We start from the raw sequence: 8946 nt of genomic DNA, 5'->3' as shown, positions 1-8946 counted from the left end.
ACTTCTGTTCAACATAGTTCTCGAAACACTGGCCAGAGCAATTAGACAGACGAAAGAAATTAAAGGCATCAAAATAGGAAAAGAAGAACTTAAATTATCACTATTTGCAGATGACATGATTCTATACCTAGCAGACCCAAAAGGGTCTACAAAGAAACTATTAGAGCTAATAAATGAATTCAGCAAAGTGGCAGGATATAAAATCAACACGCATAAATCAAAGGCATTCCTGTATATCAGCGACAAATCCTCTGAAATGGAAATGAGGACAACCACTCCATTCACAATATCTTCAAAAAAAATAAAATACTTGGGAATCAACCTAACAAAAGAGGTGAAAGACTTATACAATGAAAACTACAGAACCCTAAAGAAAGAAATAGAAGAAGATCTTAGAAGACGGAAAAATATACCCTGTTCATGGATAGGCAGAACTAACATCATCAAAATGGCGATATTACCAAAAGTTCTCTATAGGTTTAATGCAATGCCAATCAAAATCCCAATGGCATTTCTTGTAGAAATAGAGAAAGCAATCATGAAATTCATATGGAAAAACAAAAGACCCAGAATAGCAAAAACAATGCTAAGCAGGAAGTGTGAATCAGGCGGTATAGCGATACCAGACTTCAAACTATACTACAGAGCAATAGTAACAAAAACAGCATGGTACTGGTACCAAAACAGGCGGGTGGACCAATGGTACAGAATAGAGGACACAGAAACCAATCCACAAAACTACAACTACCTTATATTTGATAAAGGGGCTAAAAGCATGCAATGGAGGAAGGATAGCATCTTCAACAAATGGTGCTGGGAAAACTGGAAATCCATATGCAACAAAATGAAACTGAATCCCTTTCTCTCGCCATGCACAAAAGTTAATTCAAAATGGATCAAGGAGCTTGATATCAAATCAGAGACACGCCGTCTGATAGAAGAAAAAGTTGGCTACGATCTACATATTGTGGGGTCGGGCTCCAAATTCCTCAATAGGACACCCATAGCACAAAAGTTAATAACTAGAATCAACAAATGGGACTTACTCAAACTAAAAAGTTTTTTCTCAGCAAAAGATACAATAAGAGAGGTAAATAGAGAGCCTACATCCTGGGAACAAATCTTTACTCCTCACACTTCAGATAGAGCCCTAATATCCAGAGTATACAAAGAACTCAAAAAATTAGACAATAAGAGAACAAACAACCCAATCAACAAATGGGCCAAGGACCTGAACAGACACTTCTCAGAGGAGGACATACAATCAATCAACAAGTACATGAAAAAATGCTCACCATCTCTAGCAGTCAGAGAAATGCAAATCAAAACCACCCTAAGATACCATCTCACTCCAGTTAGATTGGCAGCCATTATGAAGTCAAACAACAACAAGTGCTGGCGAGGATGTGGGGAAAAGGGTACACTTGTACATTGCTGGTGGGACTGCAAATTGGTGCAGCCAATTTGGAAAGCAGTATGGAGATTTCTTGGAAAGCTGGGAATGGAGCCACCATTTGACCCAGCTATTCCACTTCTCGGTCTATTCCCTAAAGACCTAAAAAGAGCATGCTACAGGGACACTGCTACATCGATGTTCATAGCAGCACAATTCACAATAGCTAGACTGTGGAACCAACCTAGATGCCCTTCAATGGATGAATGGATAAAAAAAATGTGGCATTTATACACAATGGAGTATTACTCTGCATTAAAAAATGACAAAATCATAGAATTTGCAGGGAAATGGATGGCATTAGAGCAGATTATGCTAAGTGAAGCTAGCCAATCCCTAAAAAACAAATGCCAAATGTCTTCTTTGATATAAGGAAAGTAACTAAGAACAGAGTAGGGTCGAAGAGCATGAGAAGAAGATTAACATTAAACAGGGATGAGAGGTGGGAGGGAAAGGGAGATAGAAGGGAAAATGCATGGAAATGGAAGGAGACCCTCAGAGTTATACAAAAGTACATACAAGAGGAAGTGAGGGGAAGGGGAAAAATAATATAAGGGGGACAAACGAATGTCAGTAGAGGGAGCAGAGAGAGAAGAGGGGAGGGGAGGGGAGGGGAGAGGAGGGAAGTGGGGATAGTAGAGGATAGGAAAGGCAGCAGAATACAACAGACACTAGTATGGCAATATGTAAATCAATGGATGTGTAACTGATGTGATTCTGCAATCTGTATATGGGGTAAAAATGGGAGCTCATAACCCACTTGAATCAAATTGTGAAATATGATATATCAAGAACTATGTAATGTTTTGAACAGCCAACAATAAAAAATTTAAAAAAAAAAAAGAAAGTATTTAATCAAACATGCCTGTATGTATGCATGCGCGCGCGCGCGCACACACACACATACACAGAGGAATAATATTCAACCATGAAAAGGATGAAATTTTGTCATTTGTGACAACAAGAATGAATGAACCAAAATGATATTATGCTAAGTGAAATAAGCCAGGCATGCAAATACTGCAGGATCTCACATATAAAATCTAAAAATGTTGATATCATAGAAGCTGAGAGCAGAGTAGTGACTATCAGAACCTGGGGAGGGAAGTAGGGGGAGAGGAGAGATTTGTCAGTGGGTTTAATATTACAATTAGGAAGAATGAAGTTATGGGGTTTTATTGCGCAGTAGGAAGACAATAGTTAACAATAAAGTATCATATATTTCTAAATAGCTAGAAGAGAGGATTTTGAATGTGCCTAACAGAAGGAAATGATAAATGTTTAAGATGATGGATACATGAGTTACCCTAATTTGATTATTATACGATGTATTCATGTATTGAAACATCACACTGTTCCCCATAAGTTTGTACAACTATTATGTGCCAAAACTGAAAGAAAACCTCCAAAATCCAAAGCACATTCTATCCATTACACAGGACCTTTTTTTACATCTTTTTAAAAACATCTTATTATCTTACTGTGCTTATTTCCACAGTGCACAGTGACTTCTCTGAATTTCTACAGATCATGTGAAATAGGACGATTGATTAGAACCCCATGTTGTCACTCCCAGGGAAGCCGAATATGGGCACCTGTTACCAATTCTTGGGGAGAACTCTAAATTCTTCTACCCCTTTCACCATAGTAGCTAGGGAAAACAATCCTGTAAACAGATAGAACAAGACTTTGCTTACACAGAGAAGAGACAGAGCAAGATCAGCTTCAATAGTGTGCGTGGGTCCCCCATAAGCAGTTGGTCCATTGGCAGCTAGCGCAAGGCAACTGACTACTGCACCCCTCTCCTGCTGCGGTAGATGGACCTTGTTACCTCCTCATGGAGGGAGAGGGAAAATATAGCAATGAGGGTTGGTCTGGTGCCATGTTATTCACATGCTAAAGGGGGCTTTATATCTCTAGGTAAGAGAGTGTTTGTTCCAATCCAGGACCCATTCTTACATGGCCAAGCGGGAGTGGAAAGACTGGGTGTGTGTAGTGGCTTTTTCCAACACACTGTGTTGATCAGTTTCCAGGACTCCTGTTCCCTTTCTTGTATTTCCTATGTTCACACATGGGACTGCTATCTGTTCAAACCAGAAACCTCAGTCAGCCAAGATCTGTCTCACTTATTCCATAGCCAGTCATCACGATTCCTGCCAACAGTGTATCTGCTGTCTTTTCATTGATCTTACCCCTCATCTGACTGTTGCTGTGTTTGTTGAGTAGGCATGTGTCTTGCTTGCAGTGTAACTGTAGCTTCTTTTCTGCTCTTCCTTCTGAACTGAGCCATCTACAGTGCTCTTTGCAAGGTGAAAAGCTGATCAAGTCCATCTCATTGGCTTTTATGATGAAGTATTGATTCCTTGGTACTTCACACCAAGGATTTCAATGATTTGTCCCTGGCCATCTCTCGCCTCATCTCCCTCTGTCCTCACAGACTTCTTTTACTATAAACACAAGAATAGTCTTGCATTTCATGTTGCATCTCCTCATTCTCTGGATTGTTTCTTCTCTTCCCTAAAGACTCAGGGAAGGCATCACCTCCTCTGAAAATAATTACTTCTCCAGAAAGTCTCATTAGATGTACCTATTTGGTTTACCTGTCTAAGTCTCTCCCTTGCCCTCTTCCCACTCCCAGCTGGGGTGAGAGGAGCTTAAACACAGAGCTAATATTTTGTACTTTTCCGCAGTCAAGTTTATACACTTCGACAGTCATTTCTTTAATTTAGAGTTTCTTGGTTCTCTCTTTCAAAATCACATGTCTGTCTTAATATCTGTCCTCCTTCGATGCCTTGAGCATCTTCTGGGTTCATGAGCATTGTGACACAGGAGTGAGAACCAGGGAGTCCAAGCTGAGATTTGGCTGGATCGATGGAGGATGATGCACAGCTGTTTGTTCTCTGTGTTTTTTTTTTTTTAAACCTCTTTCTTCTTAGAGAGTATTCTAGAGCAGTTGTTTCTATCATTGCTATTTTAAAATGCTTATTACATACCAAACTCAGGCCGATTGGGTATTTTCACCATTATTAAAACCCATGTAGATGGTGGTTCTATTCCTATTTTACACACAAGGAAACTGAGTCTCAGAGAAGTTAGATAACCTGCCCCACTGAGAAAATCATTATCCATCGGCACAAGGATAAATTGACTCCTTTTCAAATATTACATTTCCAAGACTTGTTAGCAAGATGCAGGTTTCTTTGCCCATTTTGGAGTCAGACTTCAATGTATGAAAACAATTGATTTTTCTATACTAGTCAGTTCCTTTCCAAAGTATGCCTACTCTTATCTAACATTCACAGCTGTAAGTCCACAGATGGAACTTGGTGTTTCATCTTTAGCCTTTGGAAGAGTGGTTTGCATCCCTGCCAAAGTACCTGGCACTAGAACCTAGTAGTGCAAGTATTTGTCTTTTTGATTATTATGTTCAGAACAAATAGTACTGTGACTCAGTTCTTAAAGGTAAAACTCATTTGTCTTGCCCTAGAAAAGAACCAACTTGTTTTATCTTCAGGCAGAAAACTTACAAACACATATACATCTTCATCATCTATACATACACACATATACATATGCATATATATGAAAATGTTTTGATAACTTTAAATTGCTATAGAGATGCTGGGTGTATTACTTTTTAAATTTTGTCATTTTATATATAGCTGCTTTCATATCAGTTGCTATATTTAGCAGCTTAAGTTTTCTTAAAATTCCTTCCCTTTCAATGGCTTTTAATGAGACATTTTTTTTCTTTCTATTCTCTCCCTGCCCCTTAATTACCTTAAGAGAAAAACAAATGGTTTTTCTCTACTACACACAATGCTTCCAAAATTCCTGTGTGTGGGGAATTTCCCCACATCAATAAATTTTCCTGCTCTCTGGACAATAGCTGGATATCTCATACTTGAACTCAGACACTAACTACTTGGATTCAGTGTAGACCCTGAAGATTAAAAGTTCAATCTCACAGACTACATCCAACTCTAGATGCCAGTTGCCAGTAGTTAGTACCAAAGTTACCAATGCTTCTGTTTGCATTGGCTAAAGATGGAGAGATCCCATGAATCCTTCCTCATGATTGACAATTTTGCTGTCATGGCATGAAGAATTTAGAGAGACACTTTTACCATGTTACTGGTGAGGATAGATCAAGGACACGGATAAACAGCAGGATAGAAAGGTTATATACAGTAAGATCCAGGAGGATCCTGAGTGCAGGAGCTCTGACTCCATGGAATTGGGCATATTCGTGGCACATGGATGTGTTCACCAACTGCGAACCATGCTTTTAGGGATTTTAATGGAGGCTTCAATTATGTAGGTATCATCAATCATCAACTCAATCTCTGGCACCTTCTCCTCCCTGACAAGGGTGGGTGGGTCTTCCTGGTGAGTAGCTCCATCAAGAATCCCAACAAAACTGGCCTCATTAAAAAAAAAAAAAGTTTCTTGTACCTTCATTGCTTAGGAAATCACAAAAATTTTAGGAGCTCTGTCCAGAAACTGGGAAGACCAAATGTTCTTGTTATATCACAATATCACATCACCACAATCTTATCTTCATTTCTCTCTGACAATCAGCTAGGACGTCATACAAATATATAGCTTAGTATGTTTCCATACAGGTATTATAACTTCTTTCAAGTTGTGTCTCAGAACTTTCTGTAAGAGCATATGGTACTCACCTCACTTATAGCAATTCTATACTATTTTGACTAAAGGTCCTCAGGAGACATAGGAAGATTCACAAAATCCTTTAACCCTGCAGTCAAGCTGATGCCCCGGGAGACTGTGGTGCTCAGGTTGTACAAAATGATTTCATAATGGGTTCTGTCATTTGAGTGGCCTGGAATTGGTGGTCAGTGAAACTTTGCCCTTCAGAATCCTCAGGGATTAGAAAGTTAGCAGACAAGAGGGCACAGACAGCCATGGCACACCGACACAGTGGCAGTAGGTTCTAGGGAGGCCATTGACAATCTCTCTATCTTGAAGGAAGACTTGAAGTAAATTTGTAGTTCTCAAGGAATCCCCACACAAACACTACCACACCTAAAGCCATGGTTCAAGCTTGTGACAGTAGGTGGGGGCATTTTTGGCTAGAGAATGCTACATTTCTGTGGATCTGTGGCTGATTTGTTAGTCTACTCTTTTTGTGTGGCTTCCCCTCCCCACAAGGGAAATCTCCTCTTCTTCAAGTCAGCAGTGTGGAGGAGGAGACTTCAGTTTTCCTTTAAAAATATCCCACTTGATTCTCAAAGCATCTTATCCAAGTAGGCCTAAAAGTTTTATCACACGCTCATTCTATAAGAAATGCTAATGAGGCGTGGCACAGGGTCTATGCTACATGCAAGAGCGGTTTCTTCTGCTGAGAGCTGACAGGATTGTTCCAGCCACTCTATCTTGAATAGAATCAGGTAGCTAAAGATTAGGTAACCTTTCTTGAAATTAATCTTTCTTTCCTTTTCATAAATTTTAAAAACTCTTAAGTCAAGCATAACACATTTCCCTTAAATGCCTGGCTAAGCCAAAAAGGGATTGAAGTTTTGAAAGGTCAGCTTCGTAGATTTATTTAAATAGGGTTATAAATTTATTTTAATTAATGTCATTTACTATATGAAAATTTTTGACAGTATTGAAAGTAAAGCAATTAATCACAAGTGAAAGCAGTATGAATAAACAATCTAAGATACTATTTTATTAAAGTGACTTTGAAAAAAATTATTCATTGAGTGGTAAGATCAGGCTTATTAAAAGATAAAATTATAGCCAGATAGAGTGACACACACCTGTAATTCTAGTGATTTGGTAAGGCTTCTGCAGGAGGATTACAAATTCAAGGCCAACTTTTGCAACTTAACAAAACCATATCTCGAAAACCAAAAAGGGCTGGGGATGTAGTCAGTGGTAAAGCATCCCTGGGTCTAAACAACAGTCCTGAAAAAAATAAAAAAGAAAAAAATTACAATTTAAAGATCTTACTTGGTTTTATTTATGCTTTAAGCATTGGACAATATTTAATTTCATAAAATACAGTAAATGTTTCAATGAGCTGAGCAGAAGAGGTTCATTTTAGTCAGAAAAGGACTGAAGAAAGCCAAAGCAAACAACAAAGGGCAGATTGATCATTCAGAGTTACTTCCTTATAAGATGAGAACAAAGAGACACTAGAAGAATAATTGATTGGATAACATCACCCATTACTGCTAGTTACTTTTCTTTTCTTTTTGGTACAACGGATTGAACCCAGGGGCACTTAACCACCAAGCCACATCTCAGCCCTTTTTCATATTTTATTTTCAGATAGGATCTCACTGAGTTGCGTAGGGCCTCACTAAGTTGCTGAGGCTGGCTTTGACTCAAAATCCTCCTGCCTTAGCATCCCAAGCCACTGGGATAACAGGCATGTGCCACCTTTCCCGACAGGTTACTTTTCTGTAAAATCAAAACAGAGGGAACTTCATTGTCATCTCCCAGAAACTGGCCAGTTAGGTAATTTTGGCTGTTATCCCTTGTAATTTATTAGAAGATTGAGTAACAATTTAATTTCAATTCAGTGATGTGGAATTAAGGTTCAAGTGCCTCTAGTTACATTTTTAGTCTGCTCTGTCATAGCCCATTTTAGGAATTTAGTCCAAAACAATGGCTTCCTGTACATTTTATTTAAAAGGCCAGCAAGTAAAGAACTAGCAGGTACAAATTTATTGGGCATATCTATTACTTTCATGATCAACTTTATTGGCCTACATAGGCATACAAAGTGTTCTTTTTGAAGCAAAAACTTAGATTGAAATTCATGTCTATCATCTAAAACTAGTGCTGATTTTAATACACAAATACTGAATTCTGGGTCAAATTTGTGATAAACACACAGTGAATTTCATTTTCACCTGAAATGAGACATTATCTGACCAGTTCTGGATGGTTGTTAAACGAGAGAATTCTTGTTTACACATATGAGAAGTAGAAAATGTGAGCAGAGAGTTCAAGTTTTCCTGTGAATGGCAGGATGCTCTTTTTTTTCACAGAAATCCAGAACTTTTCTAAGGCAGATGATGCATCTCATCTGATTTACTTCAACTCACAAAATTCTTCTTTTAATGTCAAGTTTTTGGAATGAGCAGAACCATCAGATTCAGAGGTAGGATGCTTCAGCCAGCCATATGCTGTGTGGAAAGGAAGGAAAATACTGTTAAATTTTGTTCTGAGCTTTCCTGATGGTTTTCAGCAAAACTGGAAGCTTCTGTATAATAAGGAAATTAACCTGTCCCCAAGGAAGCCTGGCTTTGCCTTGAGCTCTGGGAGGTCCTGCCTGATAGGAATGACTTTGTGTGCCTTATGTCTGGTGCCAGCCCAATGGTAACACTGTGCTTTATGGTGGGGGAGAGTGGGTGTGAGCCACACCAACAATGTGGTTTAGGGTAGGTTTTGTCTCTGCCTCACCTGGTGTCAGCTCAACCTCCCCAGGGGCTAGAAACTGAGATCTGCCTTGTGGA

This window comes from Marmota monax, unplaced genomic scaffold (genome assembly GCF_021218885.2).
Source record: "Marmota monax isolate L192 unplaced genomic scaffold, Marmota_monax_Labrador192_F-V1.1 WCK01_AAM20220418_F8-fsc00079, whole genome shotgun sequence".
Classification (NCBI taxonomy): Eukaryota; Metazoa; Chordata; class Mammalia; order Rodentia; family Sciuridae; genus Marmota; species Marmota monax.
Note: the sequence above shows the minus strand (reverse complement) of the source record.